The following is a 14,428-nucleotide window of genomic DNA, read 5'->3' as shown; positions in this document are numbered from 1 at the left end:
TGCCACAACTACTGAGCTTGTGCTCTAGAATCCGCGGGCCACAACTACTGAAGCCCGCATGCATAGACCCCGTGCTCTGCAACAAGAGAAGCCACCGCAATGAGAAGCCTGTGCACTGCAATGAAGAGTAGCCCCTGCTCACTGCAACTAGAGAAAGCCCACACGCAGCAATGAAGACCCAATGCAGCCAAAAATAAAATAAATTAATTAAAAAAAAAAAAGAATAGCACTACCAATCATGATATCTAATTGATATTTTTAGAACAGTGTACCCCAAAACTGCAGAATATATAATCTTTGCACACGCTTAGGCTTTGTTTGTCAGCATAAATCATATGCTGGCCTATTAACACATGTCAATAAATTTTGAAAGATTGAAATCATATACAGTGTACAGAATTTCTCTGAGCACAACAGAATTTAATCAGAAATTGAAACAGTAAGATCTCTGAAAACATCCAAGTATTTGGGAATGAGACATCATACTTTAAATAATTCATAAGTAAAAGGAGAAAATCTCAAGGGAAAATCACAAATATTTTAAATTGAAAGATAATAAATATACCAAATATAAATATTTGTGGCATGCAGCTAAAGAAGTATATAGAGAAAACTTTTACATTTTTAAATACTTACATCAGAAGAAAATGCTTATATACATTTTTAAAAGGTTTAAATTTCTATTTTTACCTTAAGAAGCTAAAGAACAAGCCCACAGCTAACATCATACTCAACAGGAAAAGAGTGAAAGCTTTTTCTCTAAAGATCAAGAACAAGACAAGTGTGACAATATAGTGCTGGAAGTCCAAACCAGAGCAGTCAGGCAAGGAAAAAGAAGGTGTCAAATCCAAAAGGAAGAAGTTAAATTATCTCTGTTTGCAGATGACATGATCTTATATAGAGAAGACCCTAAAGACTCTACAAAAAACTATAAGAACTGGTAAATGAATTCAGTAAAGCCAGGATATGAAACCAACATACAATAATCGGTTGTGTTTCTATACACTAAAGACAAAATATCTGAAAAAGAAAATAAGGAAACGGTCTCATTCACGATGGCTCCAAAAGTAATAGAATACTTAGGAATAATTTTAACCAAGGATGTAAAACATCTGTACACTGAAAATTACAAGACATTGATGAAAGAAATTGAAGAAGGCAAAAATAAAAGGAAAGATATCCCATGTTCATGGATTGGAAAACTTAATATTGTTTTAAACAGTTCATACTTCCTAAAGCCATTTATAGATTCAGTGCAATCCCTATGAAAATTCCAGTGGTATTGTTTACAGATATACAACAATCAGTCCTAAAATTTATGTGGTACCACAAAAGACCTGACTAATCAAGGCAATCTTGAGAAAGAGGAACAAAGTTGGAACACTCAAATGTCTTGATTTCAAGCTATATTACAAAACTATAGTAATCAAAATAGTATGGGACTGGCATAAAATAGACACATAAACCAATGGAACAGAACTGAACCCCCCCCCAAAAAAAAACCCATGAATATATGGTCAACTGATATTTGACAAGGCAACCAAGAATACTCAATGGGGAAAGGACAGTCTCTTCGATAAATGGTCTCGGGAAAACTAGATATTCACATGCAGAAGAATAAAACTGGCCTCCTATCTTACACCTCTCACAAAAATTAACTCAAAGTGGAATGAAGTCTTAAATGTAAGACCTGAAACTATTAAATTACTAGAAGAAAACACAGAGGAAAAGTTCCTTGACATTGGTCTTAGCAATGATTTTTTTTTTTTTTTTGGAGATGACACCAAAAGCAAAGGAATAGAAGCAACAATCAGAAAGTAGGACTACATCAAACTATAAAAAGCTTCTACACAGCCAAAGAAACAATCAGCAAAATAAAAAGGCAACCTACAGAATGGGAGAAAAGATTTGCAAATCATATATCTGATAAGAAGTTAATATTCAAAATATGTAAGGAACTCATACAACTCAACAACAAAAAGATGACCTGATTAGAAAATGGGCAGAGGAGCTGAATAGACATTTTTCCAAACATGACACATAGATGGCGAACAGGTACATGAAAAGATGCTCAACATCACTAATCATCAGGGAAATGCCACAGTGAGATGGCACCTCACACCTGTTAGAATGGCTATTATCAAAAAGGCAAGAAATAACAAGTGTTGGAAAGCATGTGGAGAAAAGAGAACCCTGTGGATTGGTAGTGGAAATGTAAATCAGTGCAGCCACTATGTAAAACAGTAAGGAAGTTCCTCAAAAAATTAAAAATAGAAATACCATGTGATCCAGCAATTCTGCTTCTGGGTGTTTATCCAAAGGAAACAAACTCACTATCTCCATAAGATACATGCACCCCCATGTTCGTTGCAGCATTATTTACAATAACTAAGGCATGGAAACAGCCTAAGTGTCCACTGACAGATGAATGGAAAAAGAAAATATGGTGTATACAGTTGACCCTTGAACAATGCGGGGAGTAGGGGTGCTGATCTCCCGTGCAGTCTAAAATTCACAAACACTCAGCCCTCCATATCTGCAGTTACATATCTGCAGGTTCAACCAATCATGGATCATACAGTACAGTAGTATTTACAACTGAAAAAAATCTGTGTGTAAGTGGACCCCTGAAGTTCAAACTTGTGCTGTTTAAGGGTCAACTGTATATACAGTGGAATATTATTTGGCCTTAAAAAGGAGAAAATCCTACCATTTGCAACAACATGGATGAATCATGAGGGCATTGATAAGTGAAATGTCAGAAAAAAACAAGTACCCTGTGATTCCACTTATATGAGCTGCTTACAATAGAAACAGTCATAGAGACAGAAAGTAGAATGGTGGTTGCCAGGGGCTGGGGGGGGAGGGATGAATGGGGAGTTCCTGTAATGGGTATAGAGTTTCAGTTTTACAAGATGAAAAGGGTTATAGATATGAGTGATGATTGAACAACGTTATTAATATTTAATACCACTGAACTCTACACTTAAGAACGGTTAAGATGATAACTATTTAGTATATTTTACTACAACAAAGTAATTGAAAAAATAATCAATGTCAAGGGAATGAGAAGAGAAGCCACAGACTGGGGCAAAATGTATGCAAAGGACATATCTGATAAAGGACTGTTATCCAGAATATGCAAAGGACTCTTAAAACTTAATAAATAGGAAAGCTAACAACCTGATTAAAAAATGGAGAAAAGGTCTGACCAGGTACCTCACCAAAGAAGATATACTCTCTTACTGTTGGTGGGAATATAAATTGGTGCAGCCACTATGGCAAAAAAGTACAGAGATTCCTGAAAAAATTAAGAATAGAACTATAACACACACACAAAAAAGAACTATCATGGGCTTCCCTGGTGGCACAGTGGTTGGGAGTCCGCCTGCCGATGCAGGGGACATGGGTTCATGCCCCAGTCCGGGAAGATCCCACATGCCACGGAGCGGCTGGGCCCGTGAGCCATGGCCGCTGAGCCTGCGCGTCCGGAGCCTGTGCTCCACAATGGGAGAGGCCACAACAGTGAGAGGCCCATGTACTGCAAAAAAAAAAAAAAAAAAGAACTATCATATGATCCAGCTATTTAACTTTTGAGTATTTATTCAAAGAATACAAAAACACCAAATCAAAAAGTTACATACACCCCTATGTTCATCACAGCATTATTTATAATAGCCAAGATATGGAAACAACCTAAGTGCCCACTGTTGGATAAATGGATAAAGATGTGTGTGTGTGTGTGTGTGTGTGTGTGTGTGTGTGTGTGTAAAATATAGAGTGGAATACTATTCAGCCATGAAAAAGTGAATTCTTGCCAGTTGTGAGAATATGGATGGATCTTGAGGGTATTATACAAAGTGAAATGTCAAAGAAAGACAAATATCATATGATTTCACTCATATGTAGAATATTAATAAACAAAATGAAAACAAACATAAATACAGAGAACAGAGTAGTATGGTTACCAGAGCGGAAGGAGTTGGGAAAAGGGCAAAATGAGTAAAGGGCGTCTGTCATATGGTGACGGATGGAAACTAAACTTTTGGTGGTGAGCATGATGTAATATATATAGAAGTCAAAATATAATGTTGTACACCTGGAACTTGTATGATCTTATAAATTAATGTCACCTCAATTTTTAAAAAAAGAAAAGATATACAAATGGCAAATAGGCACATGAAAAGATATGTCACATCATATGTCATCAGGGAAATGCAAATTGAAACAATGAAATACCATTACACCTATTAGAATAGCCAAAATCAAGAACTTGACAACACCAAATGAGAATGTGGAGCACAGGAACTTATATAATTACTGGTGGGAATGCAAGATGGTACAGCCACTTTGGAAAACAGTTTGGCAATTTTTTACAAAATTAAACATATTCTTACCACACAGTCCATCAATCACACTCCTTGGAGTTTACCCAAATGAGTTCAAAACTTATTTCTCCACAAAAACCTGCACATGGATGTTTATAGCAGCTTTATTCATAATTGCCAAAAGTTGGAAGGAACCACTATGTCCTTCATTAGATGAATAAACTGATACATCCAGACATGGAATATTATTTGAAGCTAAAATGAAATGAGAGGGAATTCCCTGGTGGTCAAGTAGTTAGTACTCTGCACTTCCACTGCCGGGGGCCTGGGTTCGATCCCTGGTTAGGTAACTAAGATCCCACAAGCTGTGTGGCATGGCCTAAAAATAATAATAATAATAATAACAAAATTCCATGAAAAGAGATGGAGGAACCTGAAGTGCATATTACTAGGTGAATGAAGCCAATCTGAAAAGGTTACATACTGAATGATTCCAGCTGTATGATATTTTAGAAAAGGTAAAACTATGGAGACAGTTGAAAGATGAGTTATTACCAGGGGCTAGTGGGAAGAGGGATTAATAAGTGGAGCACAGAGGTTTTTTAGGGCAGTGAGACTGCTCTGAGTGATACTGTGATGATGGGCAGGTACATGCCCTTATACGTTTGTTAAAACTTATAGAATGTGCAACGCCAAGAGTGAACCCTAATGTAAACTGTAAACTTTGGGTGATAATAATGTTTCAGTGTAGGTTCATCAGCTAACAAAATGTACCACTCTGGTGTGGGATGTTGATAGTGGGAGAGCCTGTTGGGTGTGTTAGGCAGGAGCTATATGGGTTGATAGTAGGGGAAGCTCTTAGGGAGACTAAAGGTAGGGCATGTATGGGAACTCTGTACTTTCCTCTAAATTTTGCTGTGTGTTTAAAACTGCTCCTAAAAAGGAAGTCTGTTTTTAAAAATCAACTAATGTAATTCCCCATATTTAGTAGCATAAAGTGGAAAAACCACATGGTCCTATCAATAGATAACAAAAAATCATTTGACAGTATTAATGCCCACTCATGATAAAACTCTCAAAAACTCGAAATAAAAGGGAACTTCCTCAACCTGACAAAGTTAATATATGAAAAAATCTATGTGCAGCTACATACTTAGTGGTGAAATTTTGAATGCTGTGCCACTAAGACGGGGAACAATGCAAGGATACACTTAGGATCTGTATACAGTATTCTGCTAGATGCAGTGAAATAATACAAGAAAAAAAATAGAAATCATAAAGTTTGGAAGAAGTAAAACTGTCTCTTTTCACAGATGACATGATTACCCATATGAAAATCCTAAGGAATCCACAAATCAAGGACTAGAATTAATGAGATGAATTTTTTTGCAAGGTCTTTGGATATAAAATCAATATGAAAATTAGTTGTATTTCTGTATAATAAGGCAACAACTGGAAAATGACATTTTAAAAAATGACACTATTGACAATAGCATAAAAAACCTAAATAATTAGAGAGATAAAACATGTCATGGATTGGAAAACTCAGTATTGTTAAAAATGTCAGCTCTGCCAAGACTGATCTTAGAGGTAAACAGTCTAAATCACAGCAGGCCTTTTCTTTTTCTTTTTCTTTTTCTTTTCTTTTCCTTTTTTTTTGAAATTGTCATGCTTATTCTAATGTCTGTGAAAATGGGAAGGATAGTTTAATCCAGAAATAGATCCACACATATGTCCAGTTGACTTTCTGAAGGTACCAAAGCATTTCAATGGAAAGGAAGGGCATTTCAATAAATAATGATTGATCAACTAGGTATATATATGGAAATAAAATGAACCTTGACCTTTCCTCATGCTATACAAAAAACTTAATCTAAGATGGACCAAAGGGCTAAACATAAAAGCCAAAACTATAAAGCTTCTATAAGTAAACACAGGAAAATATCTTGTGATCTGTAAGTAGGCAGAGATTTCTTGGATCTGACAAAAAAGTAATTATCAAAAAAGAAAAATAAAGGTGATTTTTAGGTTTAACTTAAATTTAAAACTTCTGCCCACTAAAAGCCAACATTAAGAAAATAAATAGGCAAGCCATATACTGGGAAAAAAATATTTCCAAATCATATATATGAAAAGGGACTATATCTAGAAAACATAAAGAACTCTATTATTTAGTAATAAAAACATAAGTAATCCAATTCAAAAAATAGACAAAACACTTGAGTAGAGACTTCCCAGAGGAAGATGTATGAATGGCCAATAAGCACATGAAAAAGCACTCAACATGAGTAGTCATCAAGGAAGTGCAAATTAAAATCATAATGAAATACCACTACACACACCAGAATGGCTAAAATTGAAACTACTGATAACATCAAATGTTGACAAGGATGTGGAGCTACCATAATTCATATACATTGTTGTTAGGATGGTATACCACTTTGGAGTAAAGCATGACAATTTTTAATAAAATTCAACTTATGTCTGTCCTGTGATCCAGCAGTTCTGCTCCAAGATACTTAAGTAAGAGAAATGAAAATTGCTGTTCACAGAAGGATATGTACAAGAATGTTTATAGCATCTTTGTTTTAATTTTATAGTCAGAACCTGGAATCAACCCAACAACAGGCGAATGGATAAACATAACATGATATTTTCTTACACTGGGATACAAATTGACAATAAAAAGGAGCTAACTACTGACATATAGATTAACTTCAGACAGTATGACGAGCAAAAGAAGCTGAAAGCTAATGAATGCATATTGTATGGTTCCGTTTATATGAAGTTGTAGAATAGGCAAAATTAATTTATGGTAGAAAAATATCATCAGAAAAGAGGTTGCTCCTGAAGAAAGGATTGCCTAGGAAGGGGGAACTTTCTGGGATAATAAGAATATTCCGTGACTTTAAAGATGGATGATTTCATTTGTCAAAACTTATAGGATTATACACTTACATTTTCATTTTACTGTATGTAAATTTTACCTAGAAAAGAAAAGTATATAAACAAACAAAATTCCACATTCCTTGCTGGAAAGAAATTTTTTAGTAAAGAAGGAGTAGTAGACTTTTCCTCAATAACAACAACAAAGGAATTTTTAAAGTAACTATATTAAAGATTTTGCAGTAGGCGCAAAGAAGACAGGTAAAAAGTGACGACAAGTGATTCTTAGTTACAGAGTTAAGAACGCAAGTGTTTTGACAAACACCAAAATGATGGAAAATTTGAATAGTGGAAAAGTCTTGGGGAAACGTCTGGACATGATATTTCAACCACATTGTACAGGAAGTTGTTCATAAGGTGTCCGTTGCTCTGAATAGTTCTAGAACTCTGTGTAGTCAGAGAAGTCAGGGTATAAAAAGAGATTTTAAAATCATTGGTTTGTTAAGAAATTGTAAAATTCAGAACTGTCCTAAAAGTAATGTAGTTTAAGTAGTTTATCTAAGTCAAAGGATTATGGGAAAGGAAGTCATCAAGGACAATATGGAAGATGTGATTTGGAAGATATGAAAGATGTGATTTATAGAAGTAAATGTAGAGTTAAGATTTGACAGCTGCTGGTTAACCCAAATTCTGAATCCTGGCCCAAAGCTGAGGCTCTGACCAATAATATTTAAAGTTGTCCCTTGATGTTTGTTTATAATGAAATTACTTTCTAAACTTGGATTTTTGGATGCCATTAGGTATGTTCACCAGATTCCCAGCAAACCTTCTGTTGTGCTTGAAAAATTGTCTCTTTTTTTTGCATTGTGTATTTGACCTTATAAACGGTCAAAGAGGTAGAGTGACCATATAATTTATCACCCAAGTAAGCATCTTCTGAAAGAATAGGAGGTGCTGTGAATAACTGAAGTAGGATAACAGGTGTAAATGGACATTGTCCTGAGATAATCAGCTAATAGGATTTATGGATTAATAGGATTTACCCTACCTAAAGGATGTTTTTGAATTTTTTTCTTATTATAAAATATTCTCAAAGCCTTAGGATAATGCTGATAACCACAACAGCATTTTTTTCTTACTTTCCTGAACTTGGCATTCTGACTGAGAATCTGCTTTTCATCCCTTAGTGACCATGTATACTAACTTAGGTTGCTGCTTTTTGTTTTTGTTTTTTTAGCTTTGCATTGTCAGCACCAGTAATCTGGAAATGGCTGTTAAGGAGAGGGCTGCCTTAGAGACAAAAGTTTAAGTATTTTTAAAAGTCTTTGAGCCAGTTAAGTAAAACTGGATAGAATTTAGCTGTCACTTGAACAGATAGATACTCCTGTAATAATAGGGGAGCATGACTTCAAATATTCATCTGTGGTAGAGGGACATAAATGACATCCATATAAAAATATGGAAATATCTTCTTTTCTTGATTTATAAAGGCAATGCATTCTCAAAAACAAAAAAAGAATAAAAAAACACAGAAGTGTAGAAAGTGAGTTTCCCCTAAAGTTTTATAAATCTCCCTCTAAAGTTTGATGTATGTAAGTATACAGTATATGCCAGAACATAAGATGTTCCTCCCTCCAAATTATATTTGAGTTCTTATACTTTTCGTATTATAAGTATTCTCTCAGTTTATTTTGTATAACCAAGCCTGCTTGGTGAAGACTCACTGATTTCTGATTTCATTTTGTTGCGGTTGGAGAAAGTACTTTGTATGATTTTACTTCTTTTAAAGTTGTTGAGACTTGTTTTATGACCTAGCATTTTGTCTATCTTAGAGAATGCCCCATGTATGTTTCAAAAGACTGTATTTTGCTGTTGGGTTGAGCATTGTGTATATGTTAGGTCAAATTGGTTGATAGTGTTGTACATGTCTTCCATATTCTTATTGATTTTCTGTTTTATTGTTGTATCAGTTACTGAAAGATTAATATTAAAATCTCTAACTATAATTGTTGAACTCTTTACCATTTCATCAGATTTTGCTTCAGGTATTTTGGTGCTCTGTTAAGGTGCATATATATTTATATTTGTCATATTTTCCTGATACATTGACCCTGTTACCATTATGAAATGTTCCTCTTTGTTTCCAGTAGTATCCCTTATTTTAAATTTTCATTAATATAGCCATTTCAGTACCTGTTGTTACTGTGGTAAATCTTTTTCCATCCTTTACTTTCAACCTATTTGAATCTGTGAATCTCAAGTGTGTCTCAGACGCATGTAGAAATATATAAACAGCTTATAGATGAGTCTTGTTCTATTGAAGTCAGTCTGCAAACCTCTGCCTTCTTAAAAATTTAAGAAATTTTTATCTAACTGTATTTTTTATTGAGGTGTAATTGACATCTAACATCATATTAATTTCAGCTGTTCAGCATATGATTCAATATTTGTATATATTGTGAAATGATCACCACAGTAAGTCTAGTTAATATCCATTACCACACATAGTTACCAAAAATGTTACAACTTTTAAGATCTACTTTTTTAGCAACTTTCAGGTATAGGATTCAGTATTATTAACTATAGTCACCATGTTGTACATTACTTCCCCATGACTTTTTTTGTTTGTTTTTTGTACCTTTACAATTTAAAAAAATTTTTTTATTGAAATATAGTTGATTTACAATGTGTTAGTTTCAGGTGTACAGCAGAGTGATTCAGTTATATGTGTATACGTGTGTGTGCGTGCATGTGTGTGTGTGTATGTATACTTCTCCATTATAGGTTATTACAAGATATTGAGTGTAGTTCTCTGTGCTGTACAGTAGGTCCTTATTGGTTATATATTATATATAGACTTACTTATTTTATAACTGGAAGTTTATACCTTTTGACCCCTTTCACCCTCTGCTTTTTGATCAGTGGTTAGTCTATTCACATTTTATGTAATAATTGATATGCTTGCATTTATGCCTGTCGTTGTGCTATTTGTTTACAATATGTCTCATATTCGTTATTTTCCTTTACCTCCTTTCCTGCATTCTTTTGTGTTAAACAAATACTGTTTAGGATACAATTAGTTAACAAATTTTACTTAGTATAGTTATATAGTTAGTATTTGTATATTACTATACAAATGTAGTATACAATTTTAATTTCTCTGTTATTTTTAGGTATTTTTTGAGGGTTTTGTGTGTATGTGTGTGTTAGTTGCTCTGGGAAGTACAATATGCAGTTTTAACATATCACAATCTAATTAAGATTAATACTGAATTAATTCTGATAAAATATAGCAGATTTACTCCAATATAGCTCCATTTTCTCCTACTTCCTTTTTACTGTCATCAAACGTGTTACATTAATATCTATGATAAACCTGAGAATCTGGTATTATAATTATTGCTTTAAATAATCTTTAAAAATGAAATGAAGAGAACAGAAAAAAAGTATGTGTGTGTGTATTTTGTACACACCGTTTTTTATAGGCACCCACATATTTACCATTTCTGGTGTTTTTCTTTTCTTGCTGTGGATTTTAGTTACTGTCTGGTATTATTTCCTTTTATCACAAAGAATGTGTTTTAGTATTTCTTCCTAACTTGTCTAGTAGCAACAGATTCTCTCTGTTTTTATCTGAGAATGTTTCCATTTCTCCTGCATTTGTGAAAAGTAGTTTCACAGGATATAGAATTCTTGCTTGATGTTTTCTTCTTGTTAGCACACTGAATATGTCACTCTGTTGCCTTCTGACCTCCATTGTTTCTGATGAGATGTACCTGTTAATTGTGTTGCTCATCTCCTACATGTGATGAGTCTTTTTTCTCTGGAAGCTTTTCTCTTGAATATCTCTCTTTATCCTTGGATTTTGGAAATTTCACTATGATGTGTCTAGGTTTGATACTCTATATTTATTTTACCCTATTTGGGGTTTATTGAGTTTCATGGGTTAGTAGCTTAATTTTTAAATCAAGTATGGGAGATTTTTAGCCATAATTTCTTCTAATTTCCTTTTCACCTTCTCTCTCTCCTTCCTTTGGGTCTCTCATTACAAATATGTTGGTGCACTTGACATCTTCCTACAGGTCTCTGAGGCTCCCTTCATTTTTCTTCAATCTTTTGTTCTCTTTTGTCCTTTGGATTGGATAATTTCTGTTGATCTCTCTCTCTCTCTCTTTTTTTTTTTTTTTGGCGGTACGCTGGTCTCTCACTGTTGTGGCCTCCCCCGTTGCGGAGCACAGGCTCAGCAGCCACGGCTCACGGGCCCACCCAGCCGCTCCGCGGCATGTGGAATCTTCCTGGACCGGGGCACAAACCCGCATCCCCTGCATCGGCAGGCGGACTCTCAACCACTGCGCCATCAGACAAGCCCTGATCTCTCTTTAATAGATCAGAATCCAGACTTGCTACAACATATTATCTAAAATATTCCCTGATTCTTTTCTTCAAATCATCTCTTTAACTCTAGAGTTTCTATTTGGTTCTTTTGTATAGTTTCTTGAAATTCCCTGTTGAGTCATTGTCTTTTAATTCTCTGAACATATTTATAAAATCTACTTTTGAAGACTTTGCTAATGTATCATCTCTGTCAGTTTCTACTTACTGTACTTTTATCCTGAGTAAGAATCATGCTTTTTTATTTCATTACATATCTGGTAATTTTTGGTTGAAAACTAGATATTTTAGATAATATATTGTAGCAACTCTGTAATTTTTTTGAGAATTGTTTTTACTTTAATAACTTGCCTATGCAACCACTGATGTCTCTGTCCAGTTTTTTTTTACTCATTTATTTTTAAGCTTGCTTCCTAGGGAATGTTCCTGTGTCTGCATAACTTAGTGGCCAACCAGTGACTTAGGCAGAGATTGTACTCAAACATCTTAATCCAGAAAGGCCTCAGACTGATCTCTGTGTGGACTTGGGAAACACATACAAAGTTGCTGTCCGTTTTCAGTTCATCCTTAGCTTTTACTTTTTACCAGACTTTCTTAGGTCTTTCCCACCCAATCACATAGTTTTCCACTTAGGCAAGAATTTATGGAGAGTTTATTTCAGTCTTTTTATGGCTCTCTAGTTTCCAGGATCTCCCTGTTAAATTCCTAGCTATTCTGCCAGTCACCTCAGACAGGACTACCTCTTAGGCTTGCAAAGTTGTGGGGTTTTCTTATTCTTTCCTGATCGAGTTTGCCACTCTTAACTAGCACAGTCACAGGTTTTTACCCACTGGTCCACATCCTGTCTGCCCCTCTGGCAACAAACAACACTGTTTCCATGACCAACCATACACTAGAAAAACTCTTTTTACCAACCAAGCTGTTGGTGGTGGTAGAGTGTGAATAGCTTCTTGCAAAAAGGCCACTGAGTTCACCTGTCCTTAACTGAAGCTCTAGCAATTTTTCAACAGTAATCGTTTCTTAATTGTTTTCTGCATTTGGCCCATTTCTAGTACCCTGAAATGGTTGTCTTTGACAATCTTGTACAGGTTTATACAAGTCTTTTGCAGAGAAGAATCACCAACCTCTTCATGCTGCCATAACTGAGGTCCTTTTCTATATTTGCGTTTGTTTATTCAACTTTATTACTCGTATCTTCTGTATACCTGTTTACTTTTCCTTTAATTGGTCTATCAAAGACTGGGAATGATATTTTTTTAACTTTTTATTTTTTATGGGAGTATAGCTGATTAACGATGTTGTGACAGTTTCAGGTGCACAGCAAAGCAACTCAGCCATACATATACATGTATCCATTCTCCCTCAGACTCCCCTCCCATCCAGGCTGCCACATAACATTGAGCAGAGTTCCCTGTGCTATACAGTGGGTCCTTGTTGGTTATCCATTTTAAATATAGCCGTGTGTACATGTCAATCCCAAACTCCCTAACTATCCCTTCCCTCCACCCTTCCCCCCGGTAACCATAAGAGAATATTTTAGTCTTCTACAATTGAGTTTTTATCAGTTGATCCTTTTAAACAGTTTTGCATTGAATATTTGTATTTTATTTAAATGATATCATTGGGACTTTCCTGGCGGTCCAGTGGTTAAGACTCCACATTTCCCATGCAAGGGCACAGGTTCGATCCCTGGTTGGGGAACTAAGATCCCACATGGCACACACTGTGGCCAAAAAAAATTAAAAATAAATACTATCTTTATACGTTTTTGTGTGTATAAAATGTGTCACTTTGCCTAGTTTAATGCCTTAAATGCTACTGTTCTTATATTTTTCACTCATGCTGGATGTTTGCTTGGATTTTCCTTATGTTACTTCAGACTGGATTTAAATAGTGACACAAGAATTCATCTGTGTGAGGGATCCCCAGACCACCCCCAGGTTTGGTTTGGTGATTCACTAGAAAGACTCAGACTCAACTACTTGGCAAATAGTTGTACTCATGGCCATGGCTTATCACAGAAAAGGATATAAAGCAAAATAAGCAAAGGGAAAAGTACATGGAGCCAAAGTCCAGAGGAAAACAGGTGCAAGCTTCCAAGAGTCCCCTCCCTGTAGTGTCACACAAGACTTGCATAATTCCTTCAGCAGCAAGTTGTAGCAGCACTTGTGAAATGTTGTCTACCAGGGAAACTCATTAGAAACTCAATGCCCAAGGTTTTTACAGGGGGCCGGTTACGTAGGCACCTTCTGCCCAACACATACAAGAATTGGAAAGCAGGTAACCACATTGTTTGCACAGTCTAGGCACAGTAAACCACCTTTCTTAGTATGGGAACAATGGGAACACTCCCAAAATTCAAGTACCCAGAAGTCAACATTATAGGCAACCCTTCTAAGGTTAGCAGTCTGAAACCTAGTAAATCTTTTCTGCATAGCACCCTTGTCTTTTATTTCTTTTTTCTTTTTTTTTTCAGTTGAACTACTAGTGTTTCATTCATGAGTATAATGACCAAATTTGTTGACTTTTTTTTTTTTTTTTTTGCAATTCGAGGTTTAAAGCAATGATATGATGTTAAAGTATTTTCCCCTTAGTTTGGTAGATATATGATTTCATTCATATATCAAATTAGGGATCACCATTTATAGTTTTGTTTTCTGTTTCAGAAATTTTTTTTGTTCCTTTAAGCCTAAAATAAAGTACATGCTTTTTTTGAAACTTTAATTGACAACAGTACTATACTTTCTCCACTTTGAATTACATGCTTGGAGCAGTTTTGTATGTAGCAGCTTTTTGTATCTTCTAAATATCATAATGCCTTT

At 35.1% G+C, this 14,428-nt stretch overlaps 1 protein-coding gene across 1 annotated transcript in view; it reads left to right on the top strand.

The window, feature by feature from the left end:
* The window catches only part of LOC103073705 (protein lin-9 homolog), a gene marked incomplete at its 3' end in the record, with an annotated part of 74,442 nt that overhangs the window by 53,356 nt on the left and 6,658 nt on the right, over nucleotides 1-14,428 (top strand). The window lies entirely within an intron of this gene.

Source organism: Lipotes vexillifer, unplaced genomic scaffold, assembly GCF_000442215.2.
Source record: "Lipotes vexillifer unplaced genomic scaffold, Lipotes_vexillifer_v1.1 scaffold64, whole genome shotgun sequence".
In the NCBI taxonomy this organism is placed as follows: Eukaryota; Metazoa; Chordata; class Mammalia; order Artiodactyla; family Lipotidae; genus Lipotes; species Lipotes vexillifer.
This window is presented reverse-complemented; position numbering and strand designations above follow the sequence as displayed.